Source organism: Camarhynchus parvulus, chromosome 2 (genome assembly GCF_901933205.1).
Source record: "Camarhynchus parvulus chromosome 2, STF_HiC, whole genome shotgun sequence".
Lineage (NCBI taxonomy): Eukaryota > Metazoa > Chordata > Aves > Passeriformes > Thraupidae > Camarhynchus > Camarhynchus parvulus.
Genome location: NC_044572.1, coordinates 50,540,824 through 50,557,385, shown reverse-complemented (window position 1 = coordinate 50,557,385; position 16,562 = coordinate 50,540,824). Strand labels below are relative to the sequence as shown.

Sequence of the window (16,562 nt, the reverse complement as noted above, 5' to 3'; positions counted from 1 at the left end):
TTAATCTTTTAAAAAGGAAGATTTTTCTTTCACTAAAGTGAAGGATTTTGTTCCATGTTTAATACATCCCCATGGGGTTTATTGGTTTGGCATGTTTTATGCCCTGTGTTGTTATTTCTGCACTCATTCACATTGGAGAAACCTCAGAACCAACATGGACAAAGTTTGTGCCAAAATTAATATTCTGGAAAGGTCATACCAATGATGATTCTTTCCAACAAAAGAATAAAGCAAGAGGGGAAAAATGCTGCAAATCCATTCATCTGTTTCTGAAGACAGATTTAACAGATTGATGTAACTTAGACTAGAAAAGAGAACTCATCAATTGTTGCACAACTTGAGGAGGTTGGACTCCATTAAAAAAGATGCTACATATTAGTCTCACTTATTTGAGAGAACTTCAGGAGTCTTTAAATAACTTCCACCAAAAACTGTCACCAAGTGACAATAATAAGTCCATGTTATGCATGTAAAAACAATTAGAGAAGAAAAATTATGTCAGAGCAGATTAAAACCTGCAGTCAATTTGAGGTGCTTTTGTTATAAAGCAGAGTCAAAGTGGTCTTTGAAAGTTACTGTCATTTCTACTTATTCAGTTTGCAGTGAGAAAACTGAAGTCAGGTGACAGTAGTTCCCAGATCTACAACCACGATTTATGGACATGTTTGTTGCTTTACTTGATCTTAACTTTTTCACTCAGCAGGAAGTTGTTTATCGTATAATCCTGAGCAGTTCACTCCAAGCATTTAAGTCCAGCTTGGAGCCCAACTGGGATGTATAAATGATGAACAGAATGTTTTTGGATTTTTTAAAAGCTTCCAACCATAGCATGTAAAGAAGAGTAATACTTATTTTTGTAGGCAAACTTTATCAAACTGATCACTTTACACAGGAACATGTGTTTTAGAAATAAAGTGCCGTTATTTCAGAATCATCTCTCAGACTGTTTGTACAAAATATCAGTACTACATTTGAGGAGTAATGATGGGGAAGCATCTATTTATTTGGCAGTCAAAACATTTCCTGGTGGTCCATATGATGTTTATCATAAATGAATTCACCTTTTAAGATATCAGGTCAGTTCAGTCCTAGTTTATGAAATGATAGCTCAGTGAATCTACAAGACAATTTTTATTCTTCATTTATCTGTCAAAATAAATTTCATAATTGCTATAACTGCGGCAAGCAGCATTAATAGCTAAACCTCCCTTTACATTTTTCCACAATGATAAGGTAGATTTGTGCTCATATTTGAGTTTTTTAAATTAAGTTGTCTTATACTAATATGTTTAATATTAGTCATCCTATCATTTCTTTTTGGGGGAATCTAAGTTGAGATTATGTACATTAGAGAAATGGGCTTCTGGCATCTGCAAATTGCTTTTTTGTCATATTCAGTCAGTAGAAGAGGGTATAGAGAGAAGGGTCAAAAATGGGGTTATATGGTGGGATTATATGATGTGAACAGAAATGATGCAGTTAACCAGCAGTCCTCTCACTTGGCAATAATGCTCCTTGCACATGGAATAAGAGTTTTGTTACATGTGAAAGTCAGCCCACTGACTGAAATGCATAGTAGAGTAACATGGATCACTTTCCAAAGTATAGGTTTCTTCTATTCACTGGATTTGAGAACCCAATTAACAAGCAAGTTCTCTCCTACCTTACCCAGGACTCCATGTCCTACCAGTCTTGTGGTCAAATGATTGGCTAGGAGCATCAGCAGAAATGCCAAAGTTACCTGGCACTAAGTATGGATATTTTGGACATGGTTTTCAAGCATATTTCCTCCACAATAAAAATTACTGGGAGACCTGGAAAAGTAGTGGAAGAGACCAAAGCATCTATGATACATAGGGTGGTCTCTCTACAGAGACAGATGCAAACAGGGAGCAAACTTTAACTTTGAGATATGTTACTTCTTTTAACTATTACTTCTTTAGAAACTTTCAGTTTACTTGTTTTTAAGGCTTTCCTATGACAGCATCTCTGGACTACAACATTTTCATGGAAATAGAAAATTTTCCCTTTTTTCTACTTTCAATGGAAAACATAGATTAGCTCAAAGTGCAGAACATATCAATTGCCAATCTTGATGAAAATGGGGAAGCTGATTTGCCTTATGTCAAAAGCTGTTCATTGTTTATCATTTGAAAGGTGAGTACAATAATCTTAATCCACTAATATGAATAGTATTGTAATGAAAGCAGAAGCAACAGTTACAGGGCTACCTGCCATAGAAAAGCAGAACAAAAAACTTTCCTGTACTTCTAAACCATTTTCCTTCTAGAACAAATGAGCAGATAAGCAACCAAATTCACATCTGAAGCCATGCTTTTTTGTTAGTCTTTTATGTTGACATAAAAGTTGTTTTGCAGTTTTGTGGCTTCACTGAAGGAATTGTGATGTTAATTAACAGCTCTTTGAAGCAATTTCTTCTAAATGTCTTTACTTCTGAATTGTTTTCACTAGAACATATGATCTGTAACCTTAATGGCAGTTTTTCTGCAATTTCTGTCAGAAATGCTACTTGGTAATGCAGCTTAATAGCTATGCAGTGCCTGACTGGATTTCAACACAGCTGGAAATTATCGTTTTGTTTCTATGGGTGTGAAATTCCCATTCTCCTCAAGAGTAATGAGAGAGGCTATGCTGACCTCTACGTCAGTAGCATAAATCAGCTATCACATGAAAACCTACTTCTGAGCACAGCCATGAGCTTTTGGAAATATCTGGAGGTTTAAACTTGAGCTCAGGCAATAACCAACACACCCTATGCAGTACATAGACTGATAACAGCCCAAAGCCTTCTGTCATTTAAACAGAATATTGTATCACTTCTTTATGCCAATCTTTATTTAAAGAAATCCAGTAAGCCCATGCCTTCAAATCCTTCACAGATCTTGTCTCCAAATCCTTCATAGCTCTTCTGTAAACTCTTGATGTATTTGTACTGGCTCTGACAATGCCAGATTTAATGTACCTTCAATTCTGATGTTTATGGCTGGTTCCCTGGAACTTTGTATTTTATGTGTCCATTTTTAGGTTTGATTAGTATTTCATGAGCCCGTTGTCCATTCTGATAATAAAAGCTGCATTCTGGTGTTACTGACAGCAACCATCACACCCAGGTGTTAAATGCTAGGGGAGCAGCAGAGGAAGGCAGGCAGGGGCAGCAGTTTTAAGCCTTCTAGGTGTTGTAAAGTGCACAAAAATATTTTTTATCATCTGTTGCTGTAGCAAAAATAAATACTATTCAGTGCTCATCCAAATGAACAGAACTTAATTAAGAGAATCACAAAGTTAATCATTGGATTATCAAAGGGTAAAATACAGTAGAGATTAATATTAACTCTGTACAGCTCAACACATGATTAAGTTGAGCTTAACCCTTTGTCAGTCAGGTTTTAATAGTCTACATTATTTTTCCTTTTTTCCTATGACCTAGTAAATTCATTATTCTGTTTAAAATAATAATATTAATAAGGTAATGCTTAATTTGTCCATTAAGGTTGGGGTTTTATAGAGACTGACTTTCACTGTAAATAGTTTGAGAATTCAGGTGCAGAGAAAATGGATTAAAAATAGAACAATGAATATCACTGGCATGGTTACATGGAGACTTTGGTGAGGTGGAATGCTCAATGCAATTAGAAAATAGTGACTTTTTTGCTTAAATAACTGAAATATGCTGTCTTTCCTTTGTCACATAAACATATTTGTCAGACCAGAGGATCATGGGATTGTTTTACAGCAGCACATAAAAATAGTTGAGAAGCTGCCACATAAGACAGTACAAACACCTTCTTCATAACAAATTTCCATAAAAATATGATGCACAGTTTAGATCAGTTTGCCTTGGTAGCTAATTGTGACCCACCAAGTTATATTGGTGAAGGTTTGCTAATGCAGGTGTTTCCGCTTCTTTTAGATTATTCTCTTGATGAGACAGTCCAAATTCATGCATTCTGCAAAGGTTTTTGTGTCTATTTATACCTCTTGCCCTTCAGGGCTTCTGATTCTGTATGAGAATGACAGGAAATGACAAAGAAAAGTAGGATTAAAATGAAGAGTTATTTATTCATAGATGAGGATTTCAAGTATAGGATAAAATGGTTGTGGTAGGATTTCAGTAGTTCTAATGACTCTCCTTTGTAGTTCTGCCTGTTTTTTCTCTCTGGTGTGCAATGCATAGTCTTAGGAAACTGAGAAGTTTTATCTTCTCTGTTTCTGATCACTGGGACTACCACAAGCAGCAGTTGGAAGCTTCCTACCTATAACTGGCTGCTTTCTCTCAGTGTGAAAGGACAGGGAATGGTGATAGCATGGTAGCAGACCAGTTGCTTGAACCAGACTCCCCTCTTCTTTCCCCAAAACAATCCTGAAGCATGGAGCAAGTTGAAAAAAGAAAAGTTTTATTCCAGTCCTAAGCTTTCTACATAAACAAGTAAAATGTCACTAAACACCAGCAAATACCAGACTTTTTGTGGGGCTGGAGTAAAGCCCCATAAAAAATTTCCAATAAATCTGTTGGTGTGTCTTTGCAACAGACTTATTTTGTATGATAAATGCACCAAATAGACTTGTAAACCATGGTAAGGAAAATAAATGTGCTGTGCAGTACAGTGGTGGTCTCTTGATGTGAGTTTGTTTCAGGCATATGAACAAAGCAATATACAAGTGCCAGGCAGGGGGTGGTTATTTGCGTTTTCCATGTCAGTTGAAAATAAATTATGAGATAAAATCTTAATAATAGCAGAATGGCAGGCTATTTCTTATTTAGTTAAAAATAAAAAAAAAGTCTTTGTTCTCTGCACAGGCATGTATTGGAATCCATCTCCATTCATAATTCAAATGGGTTTTGAAGTTTTCCCTTGTGGGCAGTGTCTTGTATCAAAGGGGTTTTGCAAGTAATTTGGTATGATTCAACCAAGTTAATGGTCTCTGCTCCTATGAGGCACAACAAAACTTCAGCAAATTTCTCCAGAGAGCCCAGATATTTTGCTAGTTCTGAGAAACTAAGTGTATTGATTGAGGCTGTTTAGGAAATGCTCCTGTCAGCTTAAGAATCAGAGAGGGAGGGAACAGCTAAAACTGCAACCTTACCATTTTATAATTTCCATGTATGGAGCAGATTTCAGGGGCCCAGGGTCATCTAAAGGCGGATTTGGACTTAGCACAGACTCATAAAACATTCTTTATATTAAAACACTTATTTTTATAGTCAACAAAGTGATCTGCAAAAGAGGAGATGCTCTTTTCCTCTTCTTTTCTGTCGTTTTTAACTTGTACCCTGACTCAACTTCCAGCTGTAACAGAGCTTTATGCTAGTCCAGGTTTTGGCTGCCCTTTACCGCCAAAGACAATTTTTGCAAAGGATTTGCAAAAGGATTTTGCCTCTGCACTCTCTGTCAACGTGGCAGCCTACAGCTGAATGATGTTTCTTCATCTGGGTGCACAGAACCCTTGCTGCCTGAAAGCCTCAAGCTAAATCTTAGGCATACCTTTCTTTTTTTTTGATCAATCGCATTATTATATAGGGTATTTTCCATGCAAAAAACTGAAAATAATTGAAGACTAGTTTTTCCCATAAGCCTGTTTTCTCCATTGAACTACCCTTTTCTCAGTTCTTCCACTGTTTCTGCATGAAAATTCTTCTATTCATAGTTTTGTTCATTCATTAAATTATTCTGGACTTGTTTGCTGTGTTCTGGTTGTTTCAGGGATTTTTTACTTGGTTCTTTGGGTTTATTAGTTTTTTGGGTTGTGGGGTTTTTGTTTGTTTGGGTTTTTTGTTTGTTTGGGGTTTTTTGTTTTTATTTGGTTTTGGAGGTTTTGTATGTGTATGTATGTTAGTTATTAGCTGTTGGAAGAAAATTGAAGAAAAAACATGCCAATACTTGTATTTGTATCAGAATTGGAAGTTACTGCTGTAATGAATAATAGTGAAGTTTTGGTACTTCAACTTCAGAAACTGAGAGCTTCTTTAAGAATAAGAAAAAATTAGGAGGTAAACACATTTCTGTTGTAGGTTATCCTATAGAAGTTAAATTGCATCACATTAACAAGGAAGCTACTACAAATTTTGCAATTTATTTTCAATTGCCAGTGTAAGTTCATGAAAATTCTTGGAAACACTTCACAAGGAGTCGGAGAAGTACTGCAGGTAAATTTCAAGTAGGAATGCAAAGCATTTTTTATTTCAAATGTTGGGATTTTTTGGGAAATACACTTCTTTGGGCAACTGGCATCTTTGTGAGCCCTTCATGCACAAACATTTGATACTTGCATAGAAATAGTTGAGTATTTAGTATATTATGATTTGCCTGGTCTAGTTCACCAGCTATTAATAGGATCAATATAAGAACATATTTCCTTGGGAGACATTGAAAGAACAATAATGTTGGGATGGCTCAGTGTTTTTTCCTAGTATGAAACTTGACTGATCAATTATCAGAAGGTTATTATAGGATTAATATATTATTATATTATATTTTTAATTGTGGAAGTATAACAGTAAACACTATGAGTAGCCAGAGAATCTGTTATAATGATGTTCCCCTGCACAACTCTTCAAGTCCACTGCCCTTTCTTGGCTGGTAGTAATTTTTCCTACCACTGCTCTGCAAATACAACAGTAGTCCAGCAGGAAAAGGTGGGAGACACTTCAGGGAGCTGGTTTCAGGGCACTGGGCAGGAAACCAATGCCAAAATTGTCCCTAAGGACAGGAGATCACCTGTTGGGTGTGGTGGACACACATGTTCAGAGCATTAAATTAATTCTTGCATACAAAATCTTTTTTTTTGACCAATTACTTGGCTACAGCAAGGGCAGCAAAAGAAAAATTACCATTCTGTTCCTTATACATGGAATAATTGGAATTATCCTGGCAGTGTCATGGTCTTGAGATTTGTTTTTTCCTTTTATAACTCTTCTATGTGACAGATGAATACAAAACCATTTTGAATATAGGACTGAATTGTGTGAGAGTTTGAAAGGACATAATTTTCTTAAAGGTTTGACTGCAGGATTTTAAGGTCTTCTTTTACACCGTCTTGCTAATTATATGCTTCCCTCCCCGAGCTAAGGCAAGTACAAATGAGATGCTTGTGACCACTTTTGTGACTTTTGTTCTTCCTCAAGCAAATTGCCAGTTTCAGAAAGAAGCAAGATTCATCACACTTTTAAGAAAACAAACAATTTTGTCTTAAATGTCACAACACCTAATGGTAGTGTTTCCTCTCACAGCTTCCATAGACATTGGCTGGCTCACAACAGAACAAATTTTTCCCATAGACCACCTGAGCTTTAAGCAGATTCCTAGGATTTTTATATTTATTGGCTTTCTAACCATATTCCTGCGAGCACAGAGGACTGCCTAAGTACTATTTCTCAAAACCAAAGTAGCTGATTGTATTTGATTTTCTGTAGGCAAATCGGATTATCTGAGGCTGCAGAAGACTCTGTTGCTAGTCTATCTCCTCTAATATATGTACTGCTCCTGAAAGAAAAGGGTCTGATCTTTCTCTTCTTTTATTTTTCTTTATCTCATGTTTCTCTGCTTGCTCAAGAACTGCCAGAAGGTAAAAGCTTTCCTTTGTTCTGTTACCTCTTTCAGTATATTCTGCTGCATTCAGAAGGAATTCTGTATTCTGCTCTCAAAAGTACTGATCATCACAATTGTTTTGTACTTATGGACTAGTAAAAGCCCAGCAAAGGATGGGTTTCAGTTCCTGGCAAGCTGTAGTCAAGCTATGTCAGTCAAAGACAATATGGATCTGACCAGCTGAGAAATAAAGATTCTCAGACTTTAAGGATAAATGTGGGACATTTATCCTTAGAGACCTGCAAAACTGCTTCAGAAAATGCACAAGAAATGCAAACCTCTCCTGATCAGATGAGTGGGTTATCTACAGGAGCCTACTGCACACCATCCCAGAGCGGCAAGCTCATTCCTAAGGCTATTTACTATTCCCATAGTTAAAGTCTGGAATTTATGTTGCTATGTTGTTAATAGATATTTTACAGAATTTCACCACGTGGGCTTCATGCAGTCACTCCCTGAGAGGCTTTTTGGCAGTAGAGCAAATTTTCCACTCATGATCAGTTTATGTATAGTGAGGAACTTAAGAAGTTAATGCAGAGTCAGGAAGCTGTTGTTTAGGACTGCATTATCTGCTTCTGTGCTAATGAATCTGTATGTCTTGAAGAAGCTGGAACCTTAGGCAAGGTGGGAGGTCAGCTGAAAATAAAATCACAGGAAAAAAAACAAAATGAAATTGAACTCTAATTCTCTTATTGTTCAATAACTTCTCCCTGTGATTATTTCATCTAGTTGCTATTTCTGAAAATAGCTGAACCCAGTATGTTGGGGAAATATTATCACCATACATTCCAGTGACAAAATTTCTGCACATTTCTGGACTATGTTCTCATATTTTACTGTCAGCATTTTGTAAGGTCATGTCAAAATCCCTGTTCAGGTAAAGGTTTGGCCTCTTGCCTTGTTGTTTTTCCAGGGACACTAGATTTTCTAAACAAAGCTGGTTTGTGCTCATGATTAACTGTCTAATATGTTGCAGGTTCTGAGATCACAGGACTATTATTAGGACACTAGAAAATTTTGTCCAGGCATGACTTGGCTGAGTGAATAGGAAATATTGCTTTTAACTTTTAAACTCTTAAAATATTTTTTCAAAATAAAATTTATTGCCATGATAGTTACAACTTATATGTTTTATGAGAAAATTTTTTGAAGTTAACCATGTAAGCTAAGAATCAGTTTTCCTTATGTATGAAAAACAGTTTTGAATATTAACAAAACATGCTGCAAGCATTTTTATATGAGCAATTCTACCTTGTTTTGCTAGATTACATTCATAATGTTCCAGATGAAATATCTAGTTGACATTGCCTAACTTAAAATCTCATATGGACTCTACAATTAATTACAAAAAATAATTAAAATGCTTAACTCCAAAAAGCTGCATTTTATGAACGAAAGGAAGAAATGGTAGTAGTAAAATTATTTGAAAACATTTTCAAAATGCATATAAACCTTCCAAAGATCATTGCAAGTTGATGTTTATAATAGGTCATTTATTTTATGATCAATATACCTTGTATTCCCAAATTTTTGCATCTTCCTAGTAAAAGTCCCCTTACTCAAAGAAAAAAAGAACCTAAGAAGTCCTGAAGAAAGAAGCACTTGGGGGAAAGAAACCTTACGATGCTCTCAGTCTAGATTCTCAGTTACATTGAAAAGTGAGAAAACAGTACAAATTTTAAATAGAACAGATTCAGGTAATTCAATGGAAGATACCTATCAGCATCTAGAACAATAATGTTTACAAATATTAAAATAAATAAAGAACATCTCTATAGTTGGAGAAACAGACTTTCTTCTTGGGATGTGAATTTCTAAGAAGCTTTGAAGCAATTAACAAGAAGCCAATGAAAACAACATATTCAGCTATTCATAAACAGGGCATAAAGGAGAAAGACAAGAGACAGTAACTAGAGTTTTTCATATTGGGAAGACTTGGACCTCATGGTAGTCTTAATGCAAAAGACTTTTGTGAAGTGTTAATTTACATTTTATATTTGGAAATTATGGAGGATATTTTATATTTTGTTCTTTAAGCGTGGAGTGTTGTGGTATGATATATAAAAGTAATAGCCTTAGATCATATGAGGGCTTTATTGAAACAGCAGGAAGATTGGAAATGGACAGGACAGTGTAGCACTAGAATAAATTAGATGATTATGTTATGATTGTAAGGACAAACCAGCTGAGGTAACCTTTGCTGTGTTTGGGGAGCGAGTTGCAACACCTCTGACTGTTTCCTGTAATCTGAGGAAATCTTTGGGAATGACCTTGAGGCAGCTGCCCACAGCAGCCTTGCGGTGGTTCTGCCTTACCCTGAGAGCAGCACCAGCCCTGAGAGAACTCAAGAGCTGTACTTTCATTCTGCATTTCTAACCTTGTCCTAGACAATGTTAATATGCTAAATCTGTGTATCTCTCTTGAGGATGGTGAGTAATTTCAGTGTAGATCTGAACAGAAATCACTCATTGGGGAATAATTGATACACTTCTGAGTAAAGCTATCTGGTATTTGAACACAAGAATTTACCTAAGAGAAGTATCTGTCTAATGTATGAAATATTCAAGCTGAGAAATCAAAATCAGAGGGTGACTGATATATGTTTTGTGCTAAAAACATACTATTGATAGTGCTACTGCTTTTTCTAACAGCACTCATGGTAAGCCTTAGGCATTTTCAAGCCCAAAGCTATTTCATTTATCTTGTGGAAGAAGCAATTTGCATATTGGCGAAGGCAAAGAAGGGTTGAGTAATCTTAGAAAAGATTCATTTTAACATAAACACTTCATCTAATGACTAAAACTTTTTTTTTTTCTTATTGGGAATTTTACTTTCAGAATGCTAAAAACTACTATTTTCAATATGGATAGGGATTGCTCACACCAGTGGTTTTAAATTTGCTGTTGAGACTTGGTCTCAAATTTGCTAGACTATATACTAGCGTTTACTAATTTTTCTTTTGGTGTTTGGGATTCTTATACGTGGAATGAATACAGTCATGTTATACTGTCTTAAATTACAATTTAAAAAACACCTGAGGATTCCTTTTACAAATATCTGAACTACTTAGGTATTGTTCAGTACAAAAGATCAGTTTGTTACTTCTTGCAAAAACAATAGAAATGGAAATCAAGTGCTTTTCTCTAAGAGTAAGGGTTCAACTAATACAAGATAGATGTTGAAAACTTCTGAAATTCACTAAAAATTCATATGGATGCCTCCTAGTTTTTAAGCCTTGCTTAAACTAAAATTATTGATCTTATGCTAATCTTTTGAAAATAAAATAGAGAAAGGGACAGTATATTTTTAACTTTGTTTTCCAGATCGTTCAGGCCCTTAAAATAGATCAAAAACAAACCTGTGATTCTGAGGAAAGCTGTGGGTCTAAAAGTGATAAAACTGGTATATTAAAAAACCTTCAGAGAACAAAAAATAAAAGGAGGATACAGTTTAGATCATCTTTTTGTTTGCTGTTTGGAACCAGGCTTGGAAAAGCTCCAGCGATTCAAAACACTACATTAGCACTTTCTGTGTACATACCCATTCTCGCTGCAGCACAATCACAGAGTTTGGAAAGGACTGGACAAACAGGTTTTTTTCCAGCCCCCTGATGATAGTCTCAGAGGTAGCTAACAAAAAACTCAGTATACCAGAGGAGCAGTATTTGGAGCCTTAATCAGGTAAATTGTGGTTGTTTGCAGGTGAGTTTATTATTCTTAAAAAAAAAGAAGGAAGTGAAGATCTAGGTTTTTTATGATCTTGTTGTGAAAGGGAAAATGTAGCAAAACTGATACTGTTCTGCATCTTCATGTTGATAATTATGAAAGATGCTTTCAATCTTCACATTCAAAACATTGTGCAATTGCAGGTTGTGCTCCAGTTTAAGTCAACAGCAAAGGTCCAGCCATCTTTAAGGTGACTGCTTAAGGATACTTTAACTACTCTCATAGAGCAGCAGCAAAAGAATAGGTTTGTCTTCCTGGCTTACAAACATATTAATATTCTGGTTTATGGCCATAGCCTGGCTCAGTATCAGCCTTGAATTTGAACTCTGGAGTTTGTAATTCCTCATCATGTCCTCAGACCATTTGATCTAGACCTTGACATCCTTCCCTTCATAAAAAGGTGAGAAAAGAAATTAGTTTTAACATGAAATTGATTTCCTGAAATTCCATAAGACTGCTGCTCCTCATGATACTTTGCTAACAAGTTAACGATCCCATTTATTTTTTGATCAATACACAGCAAGGGACCCCAGTGACTTTCCTCTCAGGCTTTAAAAACATCTATAATTTTAGCCTTGAGGATGCCTTAAAAAATCGGAATGTGCCATCATTTTTATTCTCTTCTGGTGAAGAGCAGATACCTGCAGGTATAAAGGAGTTACCCATTCACCATATACTTGGAGACTTAACGATAGAACAGTTCAGTGTATTTTGCTGTGTTATATTTGGACAAGAGGTTTTACTTTATATCATTAGCAAAAACTTGGTACTTCTGCTTATTTATTTCTTTAAGAAAAAAAGCCAGGGAAAGTGAATATACTTGGAGTTGAAGATTTTAAAAATTATTTATCTGTGCAATAAAAGAATGATATTAGATGAAGGAAAGCTATGAAAGATGAGATCTTTCCCACTGTTTATTGTAATATAATTTGTAATTGGGTTTTTTGTTTAGTATCAGCCTTGTCCAATTGCAGTGGAAACTGCAGCCAGTATGAAGAAGTAATCTGCTCTTGAGACCTATTCACCACTCTACAAGGCATTTTGTATGCATTTTATAATAAATATGAAAGACCCTAGTTATTCTGTAGTAATAGATGTTATGTCTGTCATGAGAATTTATTTTGGCTTAGCTTAGTGCCCACTATTAACACTTCAGCATTGTGAGAATATCCATATAAGTGCTGACATTTCACATTTGTAATTCTTGGAGCTGTCCTGTGTGGGGTTTGGAGTTGGAATTTGATAATCCTTGTGGGTCTCTTCCCACTTAGAATATTCTGTGATCTTTTCTTGTTCTTTTCTTCTTTGTAAATGCTCAGGACTGCAGACAGACAAAGCCATCTGCTGCTCTCTCAGATATGGTTTCTAGGAGTGAATTTAAATGGATGCTGAAGTCACTCCTGAATCTCCATAGAACAGTCAGCCTGAAAATGTAGCACTGATAAGCTTTTCTGTGTAGGGACGATTTAGAAAGCACTTACTGTCGTGAATAGTCCTTTCTTTCTCAGGCTCCCACAGTAACATGCATTTAGGTCTTGTGGCTACCTTTAAGTAACGAATGGCTCTATTGACTTCATGCACTAAAGTGCTTTAGTGGATCAAGTTTATTTGAGGGGACTTCTCAGCTGAGAAATGGTTTACAGAAGTAGATACATAGACTGACATGAATAAATCCCACTAGAACATAGGAGACGTAGGGGGACAAAAAATGTCAGGGGTAAGTAAAAATAGTTATGTAAGTAAAATTATTTTCTAAATTTGGATCTGGTATATTGATTCTGTCTCAAAGCAAATGCAAACACAGCTTCTGTTTATAACATGTGTGGAAAGGTTGCATATTACAGGCATTTGCTGTTTCCAGGTTATGGATGCATGGCTCCTTGGCTCCTGCTTCTATCACATCTAGCTGGAGTCAAAAGGCTTTGTCTGCAGAGACGCACAGTTTCCATTTCCTTTTCTGAAGCTTAGATTTTAACAGTCCATTTTGCTGAATTTTTCCCCTGATTGCTATTGTTATTCAAGTGTGCATCTGTGAATTATGGTATAAGATGTGATATGCCAGCTTGCGTATCACATCTTATAGCATGTTTCACATAGCTAGCTGCAACAGATTTCAGAAATAACCGTTTGAGCTCACCACCCTTTCTCAGTGATGTGATTAAAGGTAAAAAACCTGTTCCAGCCTCCCCCAGTTAAATGCTTTGAAGGGGAAAAGTCCTTTTTTTCACTTGCCTAGTGCATGCTGGTGGTCCTCTAGTGTGTGTTATGTATATCTTCTCTGTGCAGGTCTGTGTGGGACTGGTCCCCCTGTTCTGGAACCTTTGAAATAAATGAATTTGCTCTGGAGAAGCTGAAGCAAATAAGCTCTTTGCTGGGAAGCTGTCACCTGGTAGGAACATCCCCTGGGGAAAATGGACGTGACATGTGACAGCCACCTACATACACTTGCTAGGCAGGAAGATTTTGTTAAAAAATATTTGTGGTCTTTTTCAATAGATCAGTGCATATATCAAGAAATGAGTATGAAGAAATATCAATATTTTTTTTCTCCTTACTAAATTAGAGAGAAGGGAAGAGAAAAAATAATTTCTCACAGCTGTGTATCCACTGTTGTGGTAAACCTAATAATCATGAGCAAATATTTGAGCATTACCATGCTATTAGGGGTTAAATCATCAGCAAGAATACTAAAGTTACTCTGTCCTGTCATTGTAATGCAATTCCACACTTCTGACCACTTCTCAGACAGGACAGGAAAGGAGAACTAGTTTTAAGCTAATATCTGTATCAGTGCTTCAGGAGTTCTTGGTGTGCCTGGATTTGCCAGCACAAAACCCAAGGGATGGTGCAGTGAGAAAGCCTCAGTGAGCCCCAGGAGGTCTGTGAAGTTTGGGTGGGAGGGCAAGAAACCTGCAGGACATGTGGCAGAGACCCATGACTACTGTGGGCATCCCGAGGGTGGGTGAAGTGTGCTGAGGAAGCCACGTGCCCTGCAGTTTGCAGACAGCCAGGATATACCACATGTCATTCAGAAACCCTTAGAAATTGAACTGGTGTTTACCTGTACCAGTTTCAAGTGCCTTCCTTATGTAGACTCTCAGTGAGAGTTGGACAGAGAACCTACCCCCCCATGTTAACTTATTTTGGAGAAATCTCAAAGACAACATAATTTCCCAGAAATGTATTATGATTCCCAATCTGTATGTTAGTTGTTTGCATCACAAATTGTGCCAAACCACCACCATTGTTACAGTGCAGGAAATTATGTGTTGTTTATAGGCATACTCTCTAGTCAGTTATTGATTTAAAGCAACCAATCTATCACAGAATTGCAGGACCTCTCAAAAATAGATTTTCTGCATGTGTAGCAGGGATTATTAAATTACTACAATGAATTATTTGTCCCTTTCATTTTTATTTACATTACCAGTTTCAATTCACACTTGTAGAACAGCATGTTTTACAAAACAAACTTTGCACAATCAGATAATATATTTTCATTATCTTTTACCTTACCATTCAATGTCCTAATTAAGTATCTGAATAATACAGTAGACATTAATTTTTTATGATACCTATAACAATTCTCATTTCATAAAGAAAAATAATATGTAAAGCATTTCAATCCATGCAGCTCAGAAGACACACAAATGTATTGAAAATACCATGGTGTTTTTCACTACTCTGTGTTTCCAATGTGAAGAACCTGGTCGTTCCTTTTGGGACCCTTTTATTTTCATCCCCTACACACTGGAAAGAAAATATGCCTCTTTCTGCATGTGGAGTGTAATTTAATTTAGAATTTAATTGAAAAATTTTAAAAATTAAATTTAAAAATTTAATTTCAAATTTAATTAAAATTAAATTTAATTTAGAATTTAATGCTTCCAGCAGAGGGACAGTCAAGTCTTTCAGCTTTTTGCCACCAAGAATATCAGAATTCTAGTGTGAGCCAGCATTGCGCCTGAGATTTTCTGTGCTTTCACACTGTTTCAAACACTTTCTTATACACTTACTTAGAAACAGGTCTGAGGCAAAGTTTAGAATATATAAGCTCTGGGGGGAAAAATGGAAGAACTGGGTGTGTTAAGTAAAGGTGTAGTAGAGATCTTCATATATGTAAAACAGTATGTGAATTAGAAGGAAATAAACTCTCTTTGTGTTAACTAGACATAAAAGAACATAAAATCATAAGTGGCAGTGAAGGACACAGGAATTTCTTTTTATCTATATAAATATTTAGACATTCTGGTATAGTCCTTAAGTACCCATTGATCATCAAACTTTAAGAATAAAGCAAGTGAAGTTGACAGGAATGATTGTGGTGCTCTTGGTCCCCAGTTACTGCAGGAATTTGGATATCTCAAACTCTCTTCCAAAATGTTGTTGTATAGTGATGGTGAAATATGGAGTGGTTTGGATTGTAGTCTTTAGGTGTATATGCAGCAGTGTTTAATACAGCCATAAGAGCAGTGCCTACTTCTACAACTATCAAGTTCATTAAATTCATTCCTATAGTGAACGGTGTACTTATTAAAAAAAAAACAAAACAGTCTTCCAGAACTTGACGCAAAACAACCAAAGTGTTGTTGCATAAATGCATTTAAAATCTAGAAAACATAAGAAATATTTCCTTCGTTCCCATATCCATTACTTACTTTACTATCCTTTACCCTTTTACGAAAGAAAATTTTTTTTTTATTTCTGTGCATTGAATAATGGAAAGTAAAAGCATAATTTTTCTGTGGTGTAATGGAGTTCAAATATTTTCATTAAACATTGATTGATGTGAAGGAGAGATCATTTTCAATGGGGAGAATGTTCTTTTTAATGACACAATTGGGTTTTGGGGAAGAATGGTGTTTTTGGAAGGGAAAAAGAAAAACTGTTAGGCTGCCTGAGAAAGCAACATAATGTGGTTATATCTCGTAGCAAAATAAAATATAAATCAAACTCCCATGCTTAGTATATACTCATAGTATAATTTTCCCTGTTTCTCTTCAATTTTTAGCCTTAAATCTAGGATATGATGCTGAAGAAACATTACTGGGTTTTATGTTACTAATGAGCATGTACTGTGGATTATCATAATTTATTTCCCCTTGATTCTGGTACTTTCTTGACTGACTGGCAGTTAAAAGAAAACAAAGCAAAAAGACCAAAACTCCCAAACCTCAAATCAGTTGCCAGGGTGTTAAATATATTGTGTACGTCCTCTCCTCTCATTTGG

The 16,562-nt window shown here is 35.9% G+C and overlaps 1 protein-coding gene across 3 annotated transcripts in view; it reads left to right on the top strand.

Annotated features, from left to right (window-relative positions):
* Positions 1–16,562, top strand: part of CNTNAP2 (contactin associated protein like 2) — a 1,021,862-nt gene that overhangs the window by 362,856 nt on the left and 642,444 nt on the right. Inside the window, exon 1 of one of the 3 annotated variants that reach the window (XM_030970936.1) lies at positions 10,497–11,308. The exons of the other annotated variants lie outside the window; for them this stretch is intronic. The gene's annotated coding sequence lies outside the window, so the exon portion shown is untranslated. Of the gene's footprint in view, positions 1–10,496; positions 11,309–16,562 lie in introns of those variants that run through there. 3 annotated transcript variants of the gene reach the window in all.